The 23,316-nt window shown below is 41.8% G+C and overlaps 1 long non-coding RNA gene across 1 annotated transcript in view; it reads left to right on the top strand.

Annotated features, from left to right (window-relative positions):
• Positions 1-22,494, top strand: part of LOC142488593 (uncharacterized) — an 85,884-nt gene extending 63,390 nt beyond the window's left edge. The window contains exon 3 of the long non-coding RNA XR_012799521.1: positions 22,398-22,494. This is a non-coding gene — a long non-coding RNA (uncharacterized LOC142488593). The remainder of the gene's footprint in view (positions 1-22,397) is intronic.
• Positions 22,495-23,316: the final 822 nt, after the last annotated feature.

Below are 23,316 nucleotides of genomic sequence, written 5' to 3'. Positions count from 1 at the left end.
CTGGTAAGTGCATCTGCAGGGGGCCAAGCTTTATGTGCCATGTGTTCAGAATAGCCACAGTGCTATTCATATGCTTCTTTAAGCAAGTGTGTCTTAAGGTGGGTCTTAAAGGTGGATAGAGAGGGTGCTAGTCGGGTACTGAGGGGAAGGGCATTCCAGAGGTGACGGGCAGTCAATGAAAAAGGTTTAAGGCGGGAGAGGGCTTTAGATACAAATCTGGTCTAGTTTCCGTATATCCCATAGGACATTCCTAATTCGGTGGAGATAGGCAGACAGCTCCTCCCCCAGCTTCTGGCGAAGGCTGAGGTACCTCATCATCAGTTGGCCTTAATCTTCTGTTCGCCCGTAAGCACGCTCAAGTGTCTCTAACATTTTCTGAGCAGTGATATCTGCATGTTGATCCTTAGCCAGCCGTATGGTGATGGAAGCGGGTGACCGTAGACACTCCATTATGCGTTGTCATTTGACTAGCTCAGGGCACGTCCATTCCTCTACAACCTGTGAAGTATACTCTATCCATGCGTCAAACGCCTCTTCGCCCGCCGGTGTCGGTTTAGTGCCTGAAAAGATTTTCAGTTTACGATACTGCTGTTGCATCGATGCTTCAGCCCTGACCCCTCCCAACTCGGCAAGACTTTGAACTAACATTTGGATCTCATTTCCCCCGCTAGTAGGGGCCGGTGCAATACTGAGCGGCGCACTGTGGTCGGTGGCTGCACCTACAGTAGACTCACAATAACTCTCAGGGGAAGAAGACGAGGCACACATATCCACCTCCTCCAAGTTCGTGCGGGAGCTGCCGGGTTCGGACTTGATGGGCCGCTCGGGGTACACCACCGCACAACTCGACTCGGCCGGGCCGTCAAACCACACGCTGGACGGTCCTTGTTCCTCATTTACATCTTGCCCAATGTTCACTAACACTGAATAATACCCCTTGGTCTCTGTACATTGATCTACCAAGGCTAGGGCGTTTGTACCCCGGAGATGAGAGTGTTGGCGCAAAGCTACTCGTATGGCCATAGACGGGACGTCTATGCCAGGTGTATAATAATAAGACCTCACCTTATGAGAAAAGATTTGACACACACATAGGAGAAATTGTTATATCTAAGCAGGCTGGATATAAGGTTAGAAATAGACAAACATGTCCCCAATATATACTGTATATAGATTTCCTAATTACGTAGAAACTAATGAAAACTTTACAAAATATCTGATAAATAAGTGGGAGACTAAAAAGCAACAAATAAAGATACAACAAATACCTTGTTATATTCGGAGGCATCAAAGGCGGTGTTGAGGGGAAATTTTATTTATTTCATTGCCAGGTTCAAGAAAAATAGCAATGCAGAATATGCTACAACTTGTATAGAATTTACTAAAGCAAACATACGCTTTACATTTTTCCCTACACAAAGTAATAAAGAAAGCTTCTTACAAAAGTATGACATGCATAATCTGGTTGGCAAGGAAGAAAAGTAAGAAATTAAAAAAAAAAATAAACGTTGTACTATGGGAACAAAACAAGCAGATTAATATATTATTAATTATTATTATTATTAATATATTGAACATTTTCAAAAATTCTATACCTATCACTAAATTACTAGATGACAATCCAAAAATAACTTTTGTTCCAAAGAAAATAAATGAAACATTTAAAAATGTCTACACACAACTGTATAAAAAAAGTCTAACAGGGGATAGAGCAAAAGAAAATGTCTTTATAAAAGATCCAACTACTGTACCAAAAATAACTCGAAATGGAATACATTCACAAGGCTCTTATAAGGAACATTGGAGCACAATATCCCTTATTGAGCCCCGTGGATCACTCCCTTGGAGTGAGTTGTTGAACAATTGCAAAACCCAACATTATTAATAAAAAAAAAATATTCTAAAATATACTCAAATGTACATTGTAAAACAATATGACGAGTAGAATTGTATTTGTATGGATGTAAATGATATAACACACACAAAAAAGAAAATTCTACTGTTTCCCATGTTAGGACAATAGTAAGACTAACCTTTTAAGTGTTATCTAAAAATGTGTGAACTTTGCTAAATGAAATATCCATATTAACCACCTGCTTAAAAGAGAAAATGTCAATTTAGAATAATAGAGATTATCAAGGATTGCCAGTGACATTCATGAACATATGGTGATTTGAAATATCAGCTACCTTTTACAAAGAGCATCAATGTCTGTCATTGGTATTTATGGCAGATCATATGTTCTGTTTCTCAAAGGTTAGCTACCCAAAAGCTGGTTTGTTATACATTACCATATTTTTTCATAGGGATTTCTTAATTAATATAATTATCTCTACTTTAAACTAGTTCATAACTATTAGAGGAAACTATTACAGATTAGTGCTATTTTATTTCCTGAGATATAAGAGAATAAAATCTAATTTAAAAAAAATACTACACTGCCAATTGAAACATTTAAAATAAGTGTACTAAAAAAAGTTACATAAAATGTGATAACCTAAAAATTATAAACAACTTCTAGTTGTTTTACAGAATAGTAATGCAGTAAACTCTGGATATAACGGTACCCTCTGGGAATTGTGGGTGCCGTTATAGCAAATATTCTGTTATATAGAGAGTTCATTTTATAAGGGGGTATAAATAAAAAATGGACATGTCAGTGCTGCTGTTTATTACAAATATTGAAAATAAAGAACTTGCATATGAAACATAAATAAAACATATTTAATGTAAAATTACACTTTATAAATAAATTTGCAACATTGTACTCGCGTATCAAAAAATTCCCGCTTAGATCTTTTTCAAATTTCTTACCATATAGTACTTCATTTCTCTCCAATCTTTACTTTGTTAATATTAGGAGCCATTGTTGAGGGGTGAACAAGTTATTGTATGCTACAAAATGTGTTTTACTGCCAGAGCTGTGACATTTTGACTGGTGATTGGACATTTCGAAATGTGCCATTAGAAAGACATTGCCGTTAGAGTGCCATTATATCCAGGGTTAACTGTAGTTGAATTAGTTTCCTGTTGAATTTTGTAACTTAACAGTGTACTATAACTTATGATAAGGTCATCAAATGCTGTGATTATTTATTAGGCCTGTGCCTCAAATTCAGTCATAGGGGCCTATTTACTAAACTTCGATAATGTAAGTGACTTAACAATTGTTAAGTGCACTTTCAAGCAACACATATAGCTTTTCACAAAGCTTCGATTACATGGTAATATATATAAATACAGTAGCTTGAAAATGGCTTTTTATGTTTCAATCTTTATTTATTGCATAGACAAGGATGTATATATCCCCACAGGTCAATGTTTACAAGGGAGTTGAGACAGATTACAGTTGGTAATATTCAAAATACATATTAAAGACTAACATTTCACTTCTATGTATACATGTTCTAACATAAGTTAGTGGCTTGGCACTTTGTTCATGGGTGTACCTGTCCAACTCTTCAGATTCATGTATCTTGTAAGGACTTTGGACCCCTTGCATGAGGCTTAGAGTAGACAGAAAGAGATAGGAGAGAAAGAAGAGAAGAAGGGAGGGGCGGGGATGATCTAGGAAGTGGGGTATGGAGAGGGAAGGGGTGGAGAAGAGGGGGGAGGTCTGCTTAAGATAGACGAGGCAGAGATGCGAGCAGGGTTGAAGAGGACCAGAACAGATTGCTCCACCCCCCGCCCGAGGCCCCACCCACTCATTTCTGGTCTATATTTCAGGGTCTTCTGTCTTTACTATTGGGGTGGGATTTTTACTTTACTTAGGTTTTAAAAATATTAATTTCTGTTTGGAGTCATGGTTCCCAATTTTCTATAAAATTGTTCTGTTTTGTTTTAATTGGGTCATTAGTTTTTTCCATGGTCATGACCTTGTTTATTCTTTTATAGACAGTTCTTCTGGAAGGAACATTGATTTTTTTTCCAGGCTGCAGCTATAGAGCATCTTGCAGCTGTTAGAATGTGTGAGACTAGCCGCCCCATGGGATACAAGAGATTTTCTATGGGTTTAGCCAGCAGAAAAGTCAATGGGTCCAGTGGTATTCTCAGATCTTATACTTCTTGAATTACTTTTTGGGCCATAGTCCAGAAGTTCTGAATCCTTGGACATGACAACCAGATGTGGGCCATATCCCCTCTCAGGCCACACCACCTCCAGCATAGATCGGGTGTACCCAGGAAGATCTGACTCAGCCTACTAGGAGATAAGTACCATTTAAATAGAATTTTGTATATATTTTGTTTTGTTTTGCAAATTGACGTTTTGGCTGCCGATTCCCAGATATCCTCCCAGCCTTCCCTATCTATTTCAACGTTGAAATCTTCCGCCCATTTTAACATACAGTATAGTTATGTGTTTGGGTAGACACTGAAGATTCTTTACCCCCGTATATTCCCGCAATCAGGCCACTATGATAGGTACCTTTTTTACAGTACGTTTAAAATATTGATAAGTTTGGAAACCTTGCAATATTAGACACTGTCAAGAGAAAATGTCTAATTTGAAGAAAGTCGCATAGCTGCAAATATTGTGTTTGGTATCTGTTTTTTAGTTCCTGGAAACACATGATCTTCCCCCTTTCCACCGTGTCCTCTGCTATCTTGATGTTAAGTTTTTTAATTTGGGAAAATTGGTTATGAGAGTAACCAGGAGAAAACTCTGAGTTATTAAATATGGGGACTAGCTGGGATGGGGAGGAGGCTAAGGCAAATTTCCTCTGGTTTTTGGACCATACGTTCCACATGCACCCCATTGCTCACAGGTCAAACCTTTTGCTAGTGTCTTTCTGGCCCCTCGAGTCCATAGCGCTGCTGTGAGGTATAGAGGTCTCGCGCAATGAGTTTCAATTCCTAGCCATCCACAGGTTGCTGGATCGTTATTCTAAATAACTATTTGTTTTAGTTGGGCCGCTTGAAAGTATTTAATAATATCCGGAACCCTCATGCCTCCGCTCATCTTTGGGGCCAACATTATCGATCTTGATACTCTTGGTCTTTTGTCTTTCCAAATGAATTGGAATATTCGGTTTTGAATATTTTTAAGCTCATGCACGGGGATGTTTATCGGGAGGGTTTGGAAATAGTATAGTTGTCTCGGGAGGATGTTCATTTTGGTGGAGATAATTCTTCCCATCCACAATATCTGGAATTTATTCCATGCCTGCAGGCCTTTTTTTAATTTGATCAAATAGGGAAGTGTAGTTACATTGATATAGGGAGTCGTAGGAGTTTGCAATCTTGATTCCTAAGTACTTAATAGATGCCAAACGCCATTTATAGTTAAAATTTGATTGCAGCAGCCTAAGTTCTGGGGTTGGGAGGGTTAGATTTAGGGCTTCTGATTTGTCGTTGTTAACTTTGTAGCCTGCGACTTTGCCGAATTGATCTAATTTAATCTGAGAAGCGATATCCGTGGGTTAGCTAAGGTTAATATTATGTCATCTGCAAATAGGGAGATTTTATAATGTACCCCTCCCAATTGGGATTTCCTGTATGTTGACTTCATCACTGATTATTGCAGCTAGAGGCGCAATCGTTAGTGGAAAGAGGAGCATGGACAATGGGCAGGCCTGTATGATTCCGTTTTTAATCGTGATTGGGTTTGAGCCTCCTCCAGGAAGTTTGACAAAAGCTGTAGGCATCTGTTATAGGGCTCTAACACCCTCCAGGAATGGGCCTTTACATCCAAATGTCAACATTGTTTGATCTTAAACTGCCCACTTTATTCTATCAAATGCTTTTTCAGCGTCCAGGCTCTATAGAATAACTTTTGTATCAGTCAGGTGCACATGGTCAATGATGCTTATGATCTTTTGGGTGTTGTCTGAGGCTTGTCTGTCTGAGACAAAACCCATTTGGTCAGATTGGCAGAATTGGATTTTACAGTTTCAGAATTGCGACAATCATGTATACAGAGGGGGAGGGCGGGGGACGGGGAAGGGAGAGGGGAGCGGGAGATGGGGAAGGGGGGAGCGGGAGATGGGAAAGGGGAAAGGATATAGGGGGAAGGCAGGAGGAGAGAGGAGAGCGTGGGCGGGTGGAGGGGTAGCAGCAGCTCAATGCCAATACAGGTATATCACTAAGTTATATTATAATGGTAGATACAATATGTATTTTAAAATCTTCCATACTGTAGATTTTATACTTTATACACATTTAGCCAACCTTATATTGTAGCTTAGGAATCCTTAGCGAAGTGAGAGGTTAACCCTTATCATTTTATTTCATCCTCAGTTTGGTGAGCTGGAGGGGGGTGTGACGGTTCATGGAATTCCTTCCTCTCCATGTGTCCCTGGCACTGCGCTTCCCCTTGCCTTGATATCCCTTTCTTGCCTCCTCGCTCTGGTTCCCCTTCCTCCTCCCGCATCCGTCCCTCTGCGGCATCCCCTGACGCTCTCCCAGCATCTGCGCGCGTTCCCCACAGGGCGCGCACATGTTCGCAAACTCCCATCCCCTCTGCAGTACTCCTTGCTCACGGCCTCCCTCTGTCTCCCCTCCGGTCCCCTTACCTCCTGCAGTCTCTCCTCCGGTTCTCTCTCCTCCCTCGGCGGGTGCCCCCATGGCGCAGCGCTCCGCGCTCCTCTTGACACAGCCTGTGCGCGTGCACCCTAACCTTACAGAGGGCGCGCGCACACGCTCCTCTTGTAAACCTTCCCAGACCTCTTTTTCCGCCTCCCATGCTGTTCAAGCTATCTCCCTCTCTGGTTCACCTGTCTCCTCCCTCTCTCCTCACCTATCCCTGCTGCCTCTCACTTCACCCTCTGCTCCTCCTCTCTCTCCCATTGGTGTGCCCTCCTTTATAACCCCTGTCTGTCCTCTGGCTCATTGTTCTGCATAGCTTCTTGTAACCTCTGTGTGTGCAGTCCTATGCTTGGCTCTCCTGTGTCTTTCAGCATTTGTTCCTGCTCCTGCTTACCCTTGGACCTCCCTGGCTTGAACTCTGCTTTGTACTGGATTACCCTGCTCTCTCCTGCCCTTGAACCCTGCTTACAGATACAACCTTGCTGCCTACTGTTATCCCTAGACTCTGGTTTACGGACATCACTATTCTGCTCTCTATTGCCCTAGACTCTGGCACACGGACATCACTATCTGAACTCTGAATCTCAAGGCGTTGCAAGTGTACCTTAACCATCTTTCTACAGGCCCGGCAACACACTACCACACTCTGGGCATGCCTCACTGCTGTTGGTGCGTGTTTTAACCCTACCCACCTCAGTACTGGGGACTGGCCAGGTCTGCGGGCATACAGGCGTTACATTATGCAGAGCCCAACAAATGCAGACCCCCCTGAGGTGGGTCAAGGTGTTTCTTTGGAACATTTACAATTTGTGAGCAACCAGCTGACCACTGTTTCCCAGCAACTTGCTAACCTCTCTATCCAGGAGACTCCAGTGGCTCCGTCACCCCCTGTCACTATGGCTTATGGTACTGCTGGACCCCGTATTTCACCTCCCAATCAGTATGATGTGGACCCTCTCGCTTGCCGCAGATTTCGAAACCAATGCGAGGTGCAATTCGAAATGTCTCCCTCTCAGTTTCCTACTGGCCGCTCTAAGGTGGCATACATTTACGCCATGCTCACCGGCGACTCCCTCACTTGGGCTTCTCCTCTCTGGGAACATAAGACTGAATTAACCCAAGATTACCCTAAATTTAGGAGTGAATCCAGGCAAGTGTTTGACACTCCCGCACGACGCTAGACGGCCGCCTTTTCTCTCTTTCATATCTCACAGGCTCGAAGATCTGCTGCCAAGTACGCGATCGAGTTCCGTACCCTCGCCACGGAGACGCAATGGAATGATGAGGCACTCGCCGCTGCATACTGGCACGGTCTCTCTGACACCTTGAAGGATGATCTTGCAACTCATGCCTGGCCTTCCTCCCTGGAGGAACTGATTACTCTCAGTATACGAATGGACCAACGCACCCAGGAACGACGGCATAAGAGACACTGTTTCCGTTCTCCTTCTTCCCCTGTTGTCTCTCACAGGTTGCCCTCTTCACCCCTCCTGGCATTGGACGCCCCAGAACCAATGCAAATCGGTAGCCAACAACTTCGGGCTGTGGAGAGAATGCGACGCCGTCAGAAGGGACTCTGTTTCTACTGTGGTTCTTTGGAACATCGCCTCCAGAACTGTTCCCTGAAGCCGGGAAACGGGAACACCCAGTAAAGGTAGAGGGGCTTCTACTGGGTACTGTCTCTTCTTGCCCTTCTCTCTCTGAGGATCTCCCAAAGAAGTTCATGCTTCCTGCAACGCTGGCGGGTGCTGACCTCCTATTGGAAGTAAAAGCTTTCATTGACTCTGGATCTGGCGGTAACTTCCTGGATCACACCTTCGCCTCTGATAACCAAATTCCCCTGGTCAAGAGGAAAACACCCATTGGCCTCGAGGCTATTGATGGTCATCCGCTCCAGCCAGCATTCATCATCTGGGAGTCCATCCCTCTCACTTTGACCTTGGCCGACGGTCATAAGGAGGTAATAGTTTTTGATATCTTCCATTCTCCCACCATTCAGCTTATTTTAGGATTGCCGTGTCTGCAACTCCATAATCCGCGCATTGATTGGACCGGCACCTTACCTATTCCATGGCCTTCCTCCGCTGGGTCAGTCTCTACTTCGCCTCCTGTTGCGGTGCTCGCCGGTTTGAATTCCGTTCCTTCCAATCTCTCGATTCTCCCAACCGTGTATCATGAGTTCCTGGATGTGTTCAACAAGGTACAGGCTGAAGTTCTGCCTCCCCATCGTCCATACGATTGTCCTATTGATTTAATTCCAGAAACCATCCTCTTGAAGTCGAAATCTTATCCCTTGTCCGTTCCTGAAACTGAGGCTATGATGTCTTACATCCAAGTAAATTTGGAGAAAGGATTCATCCGCAATTTTACCTCCCCCCGCTGGGGCTGGCTTCTTCTTCGTGAAGAAGAAGGATGGATCACTAAGACCCTGTATCGAGTTTCGCGGACTCAACAAAATCACGGTAAAAAATCGTTACCCCCTTCCCCTAATCTCTGAACTTTTCGAATGCCTCCAAGGAGCCTCTATCTTCTCCAAGCTCGATTTAAGAGGGGCCTATAATCTCAATCGTATAAGGGAAGGGGACGAGTGGAAAACCACGTTTAATACAAGATCTGGACATTATGAGTATCTAGTGATGCCCTTTGGGTTATGCAATGCTCCTGCCGTCTTCCAAGAGTTCATGAACGACATCTTCTGGGATGTATTGGGAACATTTGTTATCGTATACTTGGATGACATTCTCATTTTTTCTAAAAACTTAGATGAACACATTCACCATACCAAATTGGTGCTTTCTAGGCTCCGTGCCAACCGCCTATACGCCAAGATGGAGAAATGTTTTTACCACCAGACGTCTACTGCCTTCCTAGGCTATATTATCTCTAACCAAGGTTTTTCTATGGACCAAGAGAAATTGAAGTCTGTCCTCGACTGGCCGCTGCCAAATTCTCTTAAGGCCGTGCTGCGTTTTCTCGGCTTTGCCAGTTATTACAGGAAATTCATCCGTAATTTTTCTTCCATTGCTCTCCCCATTACTGCCTTGACCAAAAAAGGCGCCGATCCCACGTCTTGGTCCTCCAAAGCCATTGACGCATTCGAGTTTCTCAAAAAAGCCTTCGTCTCTGCACCCATCCTACGTCATCCTATTACCTCTCTTCCCTTCACATTGGAAGTTGATGCCTCGGATGTGGGAGCCGGTGCAGTTCTTTCTCAGAGATCCTCTCCCCAAGAAAAACTCCATCCCTGTCGTCTGCCGAGAGAAATTATGATGGTTGGAATCGTGATACAATGTACTTAAATGATTTGCACGAGCGCCACAGTTTCCTTTGAAATCAACAGTGATATATAAATACAACAGAAATAAACATTAGATGTTACCCAACAAGATACTTCTCAACCTCTCCAGGAAACGTACTAAGATTTCCCACGAATGCAGTCTTGGTTTGGGGTGGAAAGGGAGCGATCCAATCAGGAACACATCATGTGAATAAAAAACATAAAAAAACAATAATTGTGCAGTATGTTAATTCAGTGTGGACTAGATACAGGTCTTGGCTCTTGAGGCTATTCTACTTACAACAGCAATTGGTATTTAAAGCTTTTGTCTGACTTAGTCAGGAGATATGATATTCTTTTTAGGTATGTATTTTCCCCAATCGTTTCTCCTGCAGATAGGCTGTTCCAGAGATGATGATACTCAATTCCCCATGTGGTAATATGCAATAGAGAAACAGAAACGCCCAATGGTGCAGGTTGCAAAAACAGTGGCTTTTATATGACTAAGGGATAAGAGATGTACTCACAATTGGTACAAACAATATGTACATATAAAGGTATCTTTGATAACAAGGTTCTCGTGTTCGTGGCAGTGTTTTCTCCCTATCCTCCTCTGTTTCCAGCCGCGCCGCCGGCGGTGGCGTCTGACGTCACTTCACTCTCGCGGCTCACCGCATCCGGTGAAAATGGATTGTGATGCGCTGGGAGAAAGTCTGTGGGAGAGTTCAAGCGTCCGGCGTCTTCTCGTGAAGGCAGCTGCAGCAAATGATTTAGCTCTACGCGTTTCGCTGTTCAACACAGCGAGAAGACGCCGGACGCTGACGTCACTATTCAGTGAACTGACCGGAGAGTGGATGAGAGTCCTGATTGACGTTCGTTTTAGGCTCCTCCCTACGCGTTTCGTGACGGGGAACGTCACTTCGTCAGGGTATTGTGGAGCCTATGCAATCCCTTGTACTTATATAGCTCGTTCTTAACTCATTGCGGGTCGGAACTTAATTAAACACTTAAACAATTAAAAGCACCACAGATGTATTCACTGCACACATGCACACAGTGACTGACACACATACACACACTGACTGACACATACACTGACTGACACGTGTGCCGAGCACGTGCGTTATAAGTCAATTTCTGTGACAAAAGTCAAAAAAGTTTCACTTACTATGCGCGTGCACAGCACACACAGCTTTTTTTAAAATTTTATTATAATTATTTGCACTGTATTGTATATTTGAATGGGCAAAAGTCCTATGTGTCATATTTGGTTAATAGCACTGTTGCCCATTCCGGTGTGGTGTTATTGGAGGTAGAGGGGGGTGAAGGGAGTAGTTGCCCCAGGGTGGGTGGTTATTCCTTGCGGGAGGATTAGCCCCTTCATTATCTTAGTGGTAGTAACCATGTAGGTAAATGAAGGGTTAATTCCTGGGAAGCGTAACCACCCACTCTGGGGAAACTACAAGCTACACCCATACTCTCTACCACCAGCAAACCGGGTAACGCTATTTAACCCCTTCACTACCTTAGCAGTTAGCCACTTAGGTAATGAAGGTGTGTTTTAATTTTAATAACAGACAATAGGCTTCAAGCATGGGGTCTTTGGAGCTTAACTGCATTAGTTTCAGGTCTTGGAACCCCCTGCTTCCATAGGTACAGACCTCCATAGGGGGTGCAGGTATCTCCTACAAGTGTATATCTTCTGCATTACTTGACCGGGACATTTAAATTTGCAGGAAATATTGGCACCTCCTAAGGAGGGCCTGTACCTTGGGAAGCAAGGATCCCCAAACCTGAAACGAATGCGGTTCAGCTCCAGAGACCCCCTGCTTCAATCTTTTGTTATTAAAATTACAATTTAAATTGTGCAATCTCCTGTAAGAGATGTGCAGGGAGATTCAGCTGTTTCTATGCAGCTCTTGCATACTGCAGGATCTTTTTGTCACTACAAATTAGTGTGGTCTGGAATTTTTTTACCAAACGCTAAAAAAAATGCAATTTTTCTCAATGAAAACCCTTTTACACAACTTTCTTTGCTTTCGGTAGGAACATGCAAACACATGCGATATGCAATGCATTTATTGAAGTTTAGTAATTAGGCATAAACAAAAGAGAAAAGAATCCCTATAGTAAGCACTCTGCCTCTACTAATATATATAATAATACTTTTTAATATTTTAATGAACAAAAGAGGGAAAGAGATTGTGAGTTAAAACTTTAAGGACACTAAATGCCAAGTTGGGGACCACAATTGGTTCCACAAAACAGTGTGGAATTCTCTATATCACAGAGTTCCTAATATTTGCAGTGATAATCTCTTTCCCTTTTGTTCAAAAAAATATTAAAAAGTACTAGAGACCTAGTGCTTACTATAGGGATTCTTTTCTCTTTTGTTTACATATAGTGCACATTCCCTTTAGCACCCCCCTAGTACGTAAAATATCTGTAAGATGAGCGGAGGCCTGACTCTGTGCTTTGGTAAATAAGCCCCATAAAGAGCACCAACTATAGAGATTGGTGAAAAAGTCCAAATTAATTTCCCGGGATTCCACGGATTGACCAAATCCGTCCAACCCACCAAAATCTGTCTGCGCATTGGGTACTAAAAAGCAGAGCAGATTCATTCAAATCTGTCATTGAATATAATTCCAATGGATTTTTAAGAATCTGAACTCAAATTTCATATTGAATCTGAAATCCGTTGCTGGATTATTAAAAATGAGAGACAAGCACTTTTAATTGGGTAGTGAGTGTGTTCAGTTGTATATACATATGACCTCCAACATCACTCTAAATAAATTAGGGGGTCCCTGAGGCTGAAATCAATGCAGTTCAGCTCTAGAGACTCCCTGCTCCCGTATCCTATTAATACAAATGTAATTAAAACAGCTTAATTACCATTGCGGTCGCCGCTACGGTTACGATTTAAAAAAAAAAATTATTTGTGTTTTGATACTAGTGTGCGGGAGCAGGGGGTCTTCTGAGGTGAACCACATTGATTTCAACCTCGGGGAACACTACTTCATGAGATACAGGCCCCATTATGGGGTGCCGGTATCCCAGTGCAAGATTTAAATCCCACGGTCACGTGACGTAGATTTAAAATCACAGAGAATACTTGCTCCCCATACTGTATCTCAGGAAGTAAGGGGTTCCCGAGGCTGAAATCAATGTGGTTATGCTCAGGAGACCCCCTGCTCCCACACTATTATCAAAATCAAAAATTTTAATCCACGATCGCCTGTAAGAGCTGTGCATGGAGATGCAGCGTCTCCATGCAGCTCTTCCAGCTGCACATTTTTCTATCAGTTATCGCACTATAGGCTTTATAGCGCAATAGTCTGATACAAAAACAGGTTGGACGATAGTGCATTTTTTTTTATCGGCTTTAAAAAAAATTGCGTTCATTCTTAGTGAATACCATTTTTGGCCTCATGTCTTAGTACGCAATAAATAAATGCAAAGTTGGGTGCAAATGCACTGATTTTATCATTGCTTTGTGAATAGGCCCCAAGGTGTTTTGGGGTTATCAAGTCTAAAGCACCTTATGAGGAATATTATATAGTGTCAGAACCAACAGGATCAGAAGATGAACCCACATAACCTCTGTTATTCAAAACAAGAGCTCTAGCAATATGAGCTAAACCAGCTTATGGATAACACCACTGTCACAATATAATTAGTTTTAAGCTCTACTTCTCATTGAGTACTTCTAAACATATGCAAAGCCCTTTACACTCTTCTGGGATAGACAAGCATACAGTATTTAATAAGCAGTCTTCTGCCATGATACATCTTCTGGTGTGGGAAAACAACTTACAGTCCATTTAATTGAATAGGCTCTAACGTATTCCAGCACCAAAGGTGCCTTATAGCAGAAAACTGCTTAGTGAGTACAGCCCACTGTCTTTATCTTTTTTAAGATTAGAAGTACTACCTACTCAAGTCAGCAGGTCACTTTGTTATATTATTTTCTGTCTGCATCTGCTTTATTTGCTGTCCTTCAACTTGTTTTTACTTGTACGGTATGTGTCAAAAAAAACTCTGTTTTATATCACCTCACCTGGCCTCAGTAACTCATAGCCCTCAGTACATATTACTTTGTAGCCTTGAAAGGATTTCAAGCACAGTCAACAAAATAGATATCCCTTAGATGTATGCTAGTAGTAGACAGTGGTACAAAAAAACAAGTGCAAAACACGCATGGCAAGTGGTAGAGAACAGGTAGCTACAGTACATCTGTAATGTTCTAGTTTTTCTTCCCTGTTTTGTTTTGGTCGATGTTTGTGCACATATCCCTATTTTTGCCTGACATTATCACATGTAGCTATGCTGTAAAATGGCATACAGTTTTCTCTCATGCTGGCAGTAAGCCTGGTAAGTTACAGGGTTGCCAGCATCAATCATGGAGGTTTGCCCTCACAACCTGGTGAGGTGTCATATGTATTGAAGGGGAGTGGTCACATACACTGAGTCCACCGTTAGTGACATCAGAGATGTGCCTGGTTCCTGAGGTATATAAGGCACAGCACTGCCCAAAGTTAGGTGTTCTACAAGGTTGAGCAGAGCAGAAGGCCAGAGTGTACTAGTGAAGTAACTAGTGACACCGCTCTAATTCAAAGGCCAGCAGCAGCAAGGCTGGCTGGGCCTACACTGTGCCCAGGGACCTGGCACAGGAGGTGATCTCCCTGAGGGGAGAGGTGATTCAATTTCATTAAGAGAGCAGACCTTTCAAAGGGAAGTACCAGCCAAGATGAGCGGCTGAGTTACTGGCTGTGAAGGGCAGCTGGCCCATACTAACTGCAATAAAGATGTCCAGTTTTAAATCAATTCCACTGTGTGAGACTGAAGATACTATCCAGCGGAAGGCACCACCAAGAAGGACGCAGATATCCTGATGAGGTGGAGGCGCTGCACTGTATGTAGGTAGGACTCTAACACACTACCTCAAATGACTGTCTGGGTTGGCATTCCCCACACAACATCATGCGGGAGACTCAGGAGTCCTGTTTCCAACAGGTGCACAACCAGACACGACCATGTAACGGGGACTGGTTAGACCACAGGGGCCAATGTGAGATTGGGTGGGTCAGTCAGACCAGAAAATCCGTTACACACATATATTTATAAAAAACAAAGATAAAGTACAAAAAGTTTAATAAATACTGTAAGCTAAAGTTCAGTTCAGCATTGAAAGTATAAATAGTTTACCCACCATCAATCCGAGGACGATGTAGACCTTTGCGTCACTGTCAGGAATTATTTGCTTCTCCCAAAGATGCTCTTCAATCCACAATCGTCCATCAAAAAAACGGATTGGAAAAGGTTTGTGGCAAATGTTAGCAAGAAACCAGCAATCCAAATATAGAGCAGGAGGGAAAGCTCTGTGTTTCCGCGTTTCGGAAGGTCCACAATGCTTAATGATGTCTCAGCATCACATATTTAACACTGAACATTTTAATATAATTTTTTTTCTACCTACACGTTCACTAATTGGGTTGGAGCTTATTGCCACCTGTTTTCTGTGATTTTATATATATATATATATATATATATATATATATATATATATATATAAAATCAAAAAATAAATAGATGATACCGTTCTGTGGCTAACGAAATGCTATTATTTGTGCGAGCTTTCGAGATACACTGATCTCTTCTTCCGGCGATGTTACAATGAATGAAGCAAGCAAAAGCTATACTATAAACAGTGTCCATTGGAATGTTATCTGTGCTGGTACAGATAACATTCCAATAGACACTGTTTATAGTATAGCTTTTGCTTGCTTCATTCATTGTAACATCGCCGGAAGAAGAGATCAGTGTATCTCGAAAGCTCGCACAAATAAAAGCATTTCGTTAGCCACAGAACGGTATCATCTATTTATTTTTTGATTATTGAAGCTCAGCTAACACGGTACTGATACCTCTACATATATATATATACAGAAAACAGTACACAATATTTATATATACAATATTTATATATACAATATATATATATATATATATATATATATATATATATATATATAATGGAAATATTACTGTATGCTCATTTGCATGTCTTAGACAGGTCTGCAACCCCGTCTTTCACCATTATCACCCAGCACACAGCACTTCCACTGCAGCAAGGGATTCTGGGAAATGACATGCAAATGAGCGCACAGTGCCTCCTTTTGCTTCAAAATATTAGAGAAAAGTGATATTAGGCGCAAAACAACTTAACCGGTGATATATAAAGTATTATGATTAACTGGATGTGTAATACAAAAAAATATATATTGTATGTGCATGAAAATTATCAAAGAGTGAAATACACAAATATAAAAATTAATTTGAACTCCCTGCTAAAACCCTCTGGTGGGATTCGTCTTCACTTATCCCCAAGGTGTAGAGTTGATTTCTCAGAATCCAGGAGGTGCATGTCTGGGGAACAAAGTACACATAGAAAATCTAAGTGTACAGGTGATAAATCAATTGATGATGTTGGTCAAAATCTTGGCTCTTATAGAAGACCTACTTACAAACTGTAAGACAATCAAAGGCAGTAGGTAGAGGGTAGTGATCTCTCAAGAAATTATGTTCAAAGGCAGTGTGTATTCTGTGGTATAACTTCTCCCAAGAAACAGGTCTGGTTAACAGAGTCCACGGTACTCAGAAGAAATGACCCCAAATGAAGAAATGGAGAGAAAGAACTACATATCACAGATCAACTTAATATGGTCATGTTAATCATTAAAAATATAAATGGTGCACTTACAATAAAGCAATGAAAATGGGCTTATAACACCACAGTGGGGTCCCAGAGAAGTCGCACGCCGCACCAGCTCACCGTCCTGCCCCCGCCGATGTCTAGTGCTTCTGTAGCTGTTCCCAGCTCTCTGCATGCAGTGTTCCGTGTTTGCTTCAAAACCATTAACATGGTTCCCTATAGGCTTAAGCTTGCTGCATTGTCACAGCTTTGAGCACAGCCAGTGTCAAGATTCATAGCAGTAAACCCACCCACAGACAGCCGTTTCGACCTTAATGGGTCTCTTCAGTGTGGGGTTGGTTATACTGGCTATGCAAAAAGGAAGCAAGGATAGGTTTGACATGCTTAGTTAAGTTATGGTGGGGAAAAGAAAGTGACAAAAACCCTCCACAGCAAGCATACTGCTGCGGCCAAGTTTATTCGAGCATTTGCCCATTCTTGGCCGCAGCAGTAGCCTGGCGCGCGCCCGAGGGTGACGGGCGCGCGCCGAAGCAGCGGAAGAGCGCCCTCCGATCGGGGCGCTCTCCCTACCGCTGCCGGGTCCGCCGGGTCCCCCGGAACCCCCTGCCGCCGTCCCGCGATCGCGGGACACCAGGGCTCCCTCGGGGAGCCCTGGACGCGCGTGCAGGGGGCGCAGGCTCCCGAAGACGCGTGACCGCGCGTCTATGACGCTTGGCACGCCGAGGGGCGGCCACTAGCAAGCCGGGAAATCTCCCGGCTTGCGGATCTGGCCGATGCGCAATAAAGCGTGTCGGCAGTGTATAGGAGAGAGAGGAGAGAGAGAGGAGAGAGAGAGATGAGAGAGAGATGAGAGAGAGATGAGAGAGAGAAGAGAGAGATGAGAGAGAAGAGAGAGATGAGAGAGAGAAGAGAGAGAAGAGAGAGAGAGAGAAAGAGAGAGAGAGAGAGAGAGAGAGAGAGAGAGAGATGAATGGTAATGTGTACAGTACGGTGCTACTGTGTCAATTTCAGGTGTTTAAAAACCAGAACACTAAAATGCCAATTTCTGCACTCGACTGCACTCGCGTCTTAAGGTGGTACGGTTGGAAGAAATACTGCGCCATGACATGGGTATTCCGAGGTATACAACACGTGAAGTGTTCAAATAACGGCCGCTGCATCTGTATGATTCTTACGATATCTAACCCATTGACATCCCTTCTGAATCTGCAGTCCAGCATTCGGGGGTTTGGTGAGCTCTCTGGGTACAAAGTAAATAAGGGGAAATCGGAAGCTTTAAATTTCACGATAACTGAAAAGGAGGTAGAGGTGCTTAAACGGCACTTTGACTATAAATGGAAAAAGTCCAATTTGAAATATCTAGGGATTTATTTTACCAGAGATTAAAAAGTGCCTTATTTTTGTTGGTGCAACATTGATGTAGTGCAAGACAAAAAAATAAGGAACCTTTTTCTTTTGCTAATACTGCATTTTTAGGTTACCACAGATTGATGTATCTGGGCCAAAGTTCTTTAAGTGAGTTTATTCGTGCTTAAAGTTTTGGTCCTACATCAGGATATTTTTCAAGTTCCCATGTGTAGGACCAAAACGTCAGTCATTTTATATAATCCAGAAAAGGGGGATGGTGCTCAGCTGGTCAGACCCACCTCAGCAATATAATACAGCATGCTGATTGCCAATGGGGTGGCTTGAAATGGAGTTTAGCAGCCACCTGATGCAAATTATGAATATGAACTAAATCACATAATGTATCCTCCGCCTAGTGAGACATCAAACAGTACTCACAATGATGGCTGTGGTGCTAGAGTATGGTATTTCTAAGGCAATATAAAGGACTGTATAATAAATATGTAGATCCAATGCCAGTACCTTAATCCTCCTCGGTGCATGCCTGCTGTCCTTTTGGATCTCTGCCAGTCGCGTGCAGTCCGTTAAGTGAAATCCAGAAAATCGTGCTGTTGAAACGGAGCACTATAACCAGGCAGATATCACTCGGTGGCCCTGTAAAAAAATATTTATTCAAGCCTCATGGACACTCTTTTTCAAATTTGTTATGTCCATGAGACTTGAATAAATATTTTTTTTACAGGGCCACCGAGTGATATCTGCTTGGGTATAGTGCTTTGTTTCAACACCGCAGTTTTATGTAATCCCAAACAATTTTGAAGTAAATGGCAAATAGTCTTTAATATGAATTTGTTGTGGGAAATTCTTTACATTTAACTTTGTTGTAAATTGGCAACTTTGTTCTGTAATGGCTTGTCAGTGCATTCACTAACTGATAAATAAATCTTTATACTATAATGCAATATTATCATGTGTTTCTCAAATTGGAATAATTGGGTGGAATTAGTCTGATAGTGATGCTTCCATGTATAATTAAAAATAATAACCTAATTTGCATCCTTATTATTCATCAAGTGAACACAAAGTAGTTTTGACATGAGAATTCAGCATCCATTGTCAGCAATCCACCATCTTTGAATTAGTTTATTAATATGGATATTAAAACCAAATGTTCAGCATGACTGTGAAGGTGAGGGGGTACCCAAGCCAATAATAAAGGTATGATGCTGGGCTGGGTGCCGCAGAGCCATATTGGGGAGTTTGAAGTGTCAGCTCTGCAACCCAGTTATGGCCTGTGAACTGTATTTTAATAAAGATGTATGTGTGTTTTACTGTTGCAGGTGTGCCAACCATCAGAGATTCGCAGGGCATGAGTTTCAGGGATGATTTTATGGTAAAATGTTGTCAGGGTGTGTTTGGGTAGAAGGGGGAAAGATTTGCTGGTTACACCGAAACATGTACCCAGGAATCCTACCAGATTCCTGGAGACATGAAGACACAGACCACCTGATAAAATCCTCCCTAGGAAGCAGTTAGTGGCTCACCGCCAGATCTCCCTGCTTCAGAACAGACCAGAATAGTAAGACCGGTCAGGGTGAAATCACAATCCAGGGTCCCCCGGTCTATGCCCAAACCCCCAGACCCAGTGTAGGGGTTCGGAGTATCTACAACCAGGTATAAGGTGGTGAGAGGGAATTATTTTCTAAGTGATAGTGTAAAATGTTTTACCTATAAGATAAAGTGAGGAAATGTTTCTATGTCCAGCGCTTAAAGAATAAAAGCAGCTTTTTGCTAACTTTGCTAGGAAGCTCCTAGCGATCTGAAACTTGCTGTGTGCATAGTTCAGGAAGAATCATAAAAACAACCATAATGCAATTTTTATAACATTTAAAAAAAATTGATGAATGAAAGTCCCCCTATATTGGTGTATTAAACATGATAGGCAGGTTTGGGCTTTCATTCAGGACACCGGAGATAGGGAAACACTCAATTGATTATATCACTCCACTTAGAAATGCGTGTAGTGAATCACTGGAGATGAGCTGAGAGATCTGCAGCTCCGGACTTCTAAGGCAACCCGCTGGCTTGCTACCGCAGTGTCTGTTAAAGTCCGGAGTTGAAAGTTTCAAAGCTCCTAAGGTGTTAGGTTGGATGGGGTCCCTCGAGTACCCCCATTCTAGTATAAAGTCCGGCCAGTTTGGCAAATGGTTGCCAGCCCAGACTTACTGTCGCCAGGTAGAGGGACTTGGTCTCATATGCAAAGAAGCAAAGGTGCTCGGTTTGCACATGCCCTTAGCAAAATGAGAAGCCTCCTCTGCCAGGTGTCTGAGGTATTGGCAACTCCGGGATAGGTTGGAAAAGTTATTCCCACAGAGAGATTGGCTGCCCCGGTTAGGTATAGGGTTTTGAACCTTATTAAAAACTCTGCAGCCCATCGGGAATGATATTCACATAAGATGCATAAGATTCATCAAGCTTCATAATTGTCATCAAGATTCCAAGTGCCATTACAGCAGTGGCAGAGCTGAGAACGGACAAAGACTTTCGCGTGTAGTTCCCGTTCCTGAGAAATTACTCCTACAGACTTTATTTTGCAAGATTTTGTTCTGGAAACAAATTATTTCATTTGCCCCTGTCCCAGTAAGTGTATTTTGACTGTAATTGTGGAACATTGTGTGTATGTCTTTTCGTGAAACAAATTACAATTTATTTTACCTCCTTGGTTTGCTCAATCATATGATCCCGGTATAAATGTGTTAAGAGACCTGGTTTCTCGTGACAATGACTGTAATATTGTTTTGAACTAATGATTTTGTTGTAAGTTTGTTCAGTGATATAATTGGTACCGTAATAGCAAACTAAATATAAAAACAATTGAAGCCGCTTCTGATAATTATTATACAGATGTATCAGACATTTATGTACCCATTAACACAATGCATTTTGTCAATGCTATCATGATATTTAAAGCAGTGTTAATGCATGTGCATCATTGAAAAATGATAACGCATCTATTAACTCTATAATGCATGCATACTTTTTCTTATGCATTGCTACACATAATTGGGGGTAATATGCTACACACAGTATGTACATGATCATACAGAGAAACACATTTATAATATCATCGTTTTATCTGCACGTATTGTCTCATCACTACTAATGATATATTCTATACAAACGGTAAGTTTATTAGGCAACACTTTTAATTTCACAGGCCCTAACATGTTGTTTTGTTGATAGTTTACTCATTTCTATTAACTTAAAGGTATACTGTATATGTGCTTTTAAATGCCTTGCTGCAGAACACAACTCTCAGCAAGAAACATAATTCAAAGTGAAAACACAATGAAAAAAAACCATGCTGCTTGAACACAAAACATGAGCCTTAAAGTATCAGAATATTTTTCCAAAAGGGGAAATTTATTCTACAATAGTTGTCAGAAACCCATCATGCCATTCAGGATAACAGTTTAAGTTTTTAGACATTAATGGTACAGTTAATGGTGGAGGCCTTATTATGTACTATTTTTATGTAAATACACTGTTTCAAATATGTGTTAATATGATGAAAAATAGCCACATAAAGCAGAGCAAACATTTTTTTATTGCTTTATTACATTTGGGCCTGATCTTTAAAGAGCAGAGATTGATAGAAAGTGGCAACATTAACCAGTTGTAGATATAATGTAATTGCATGTACCCTTCTCTTATGATCACAGCCCATATAATTTACTACTGTTAGAGAAATGTTGTTTTAAAGAGCACATGGACACTATGAATATTTTTTCATAATTTTTGGAGCAATGTTCCAGTTTTAAATGACTGATACTGAAAGTCTTGGGACTGTGTACTTTAGTAAGATTTTATTTTTTTTAACAGGTACAGTATGAGACCACACAAATAACACATTATCTTCATGCATTAACTTTATTAAAAACAGTGTATAAAATAAAAGCAGATCAATTGAACTCACGTCTGATGAAGTCTCTTCTCTTCAGCTTCAATTGTGTTATGCTCAATAACAGATATAAATACAAAGTTAGAATTTTTTAAACTTTTGAAGTATCTGTTCAACCTAGTGTACATCGTTATGGTGAAACATGACAAACCCTCCCTAAAATTAATTAAAAAAACATACAGATGGAGCCCTGCGCTATTGCCTTTCAGGATCCGTACGGCATCCCTTCCCATGCCATGCGTGCTCAAAGTTGATGCACGATTCATCAGTAAGCAGGCAAGTTTAAATGCTATAGCGCAGGACAATACTCAGGAAAAGAAGGATCCAACGCTCTACGGTTTTGATGATAATGCTAATTTATTTGTGCCACACAACGTTTTGACCTAAGTGGGTCTTTCTCAAGTGTCTAGACATCTTAGCGTTGGATCCATCTTTTCCTGAGTATTGCCCTGGAATTACTCTGACAGGTACCCCTTGAACCAGCAGCACCGGTAGACTGTATGTATATTTTTTTAATTGTGGTGTGCAGCATACTCCTTTATTTACATTGATGTCCTTTTTTTACATAGCGCAGGACATCCCATGCCGCGGACGGGCACAAATTTCCCCGGGGGAAGTGAACGGACTACTATGGGAACATCCCAGCTGATCAGAAACCCAAAGACTGCATTTGCATATAAGTATGTATATGTAACGCCTCCTTTCCTTAGCTCAAAAGCGTGTGACATCAAGGTGTCTTATTTTCAGTGGTGCTCAGAGTCTCTATTTAACTTGTTAGTGTTCTGGCATCTGGATTGATGTTAAGGTGATAGTAATGAAGGGTGCCAGGAACTTTATTGGTACAAACAAGAGCTTTATTCATTCATTTGATTATGCTCCACATGCGAGAACATCTTCCTTTGACAATAATGAGTGGCAAATAATAAAGACGCATTTGGAATTAGTTCCTTGTAGCTCTCACCAGACTCTTAGAGAGGATCTGGACTTGATACCCTTAACGCTGGATCTGCATGGTATTCACGGTCCCTGCATTTGCATTTGCTTCCTTCCCACCAAGACCCATGCTAGAAATACTTCCATTGTCAAGGATACAAATCCCGTCACTGAGTAGTACCCTCCTTATCTGAAGGCATTAGAAAGGAGTTCATATTGAGAACTGAAAAGTAAAGGCCAATCCCACGGTGCTACAGAACCCATTATTTAATAGAATTCAACCAAGAGTACCATGCAACCTCTATGCGTGGCAGACGACTAATCTCGGACCATTGATATGGGCAATAGCAATCTTTCAAATCAAAATAATTATATCAATATATAAAACATGATTAAAAGAATGCTGGTATGTCTATATTCATTTTGTGGCCATTTGACATTGATGGGTTTGCAGTTTGTGCAGTTTTTTATAGGCTTTAAAGCCTTTTACCCCCATCTTCTAGGGCCTTGGTCTAGGATGCACATTGATACCCTGACATCCAAAACCTATGCCAA

Source organism: Ascaphus truei, chromosome 2 (assembly GCF_040206685.1).
Source record: "Ascaphus truei isolate aAscTru1 chromosome 2, aAscTru1.hap1, whole genome shotgun sequence".
NCBI lineage: Eukaryota > Metazoa > Chordata > Amphibia > Anura > Ascaphidae > Ascaphus > Ascaphus truei.
Note: the sequence above shows the minus strand (reverse complement) of the source record. Positions and strands in the feature narration are given on the sequence as shown.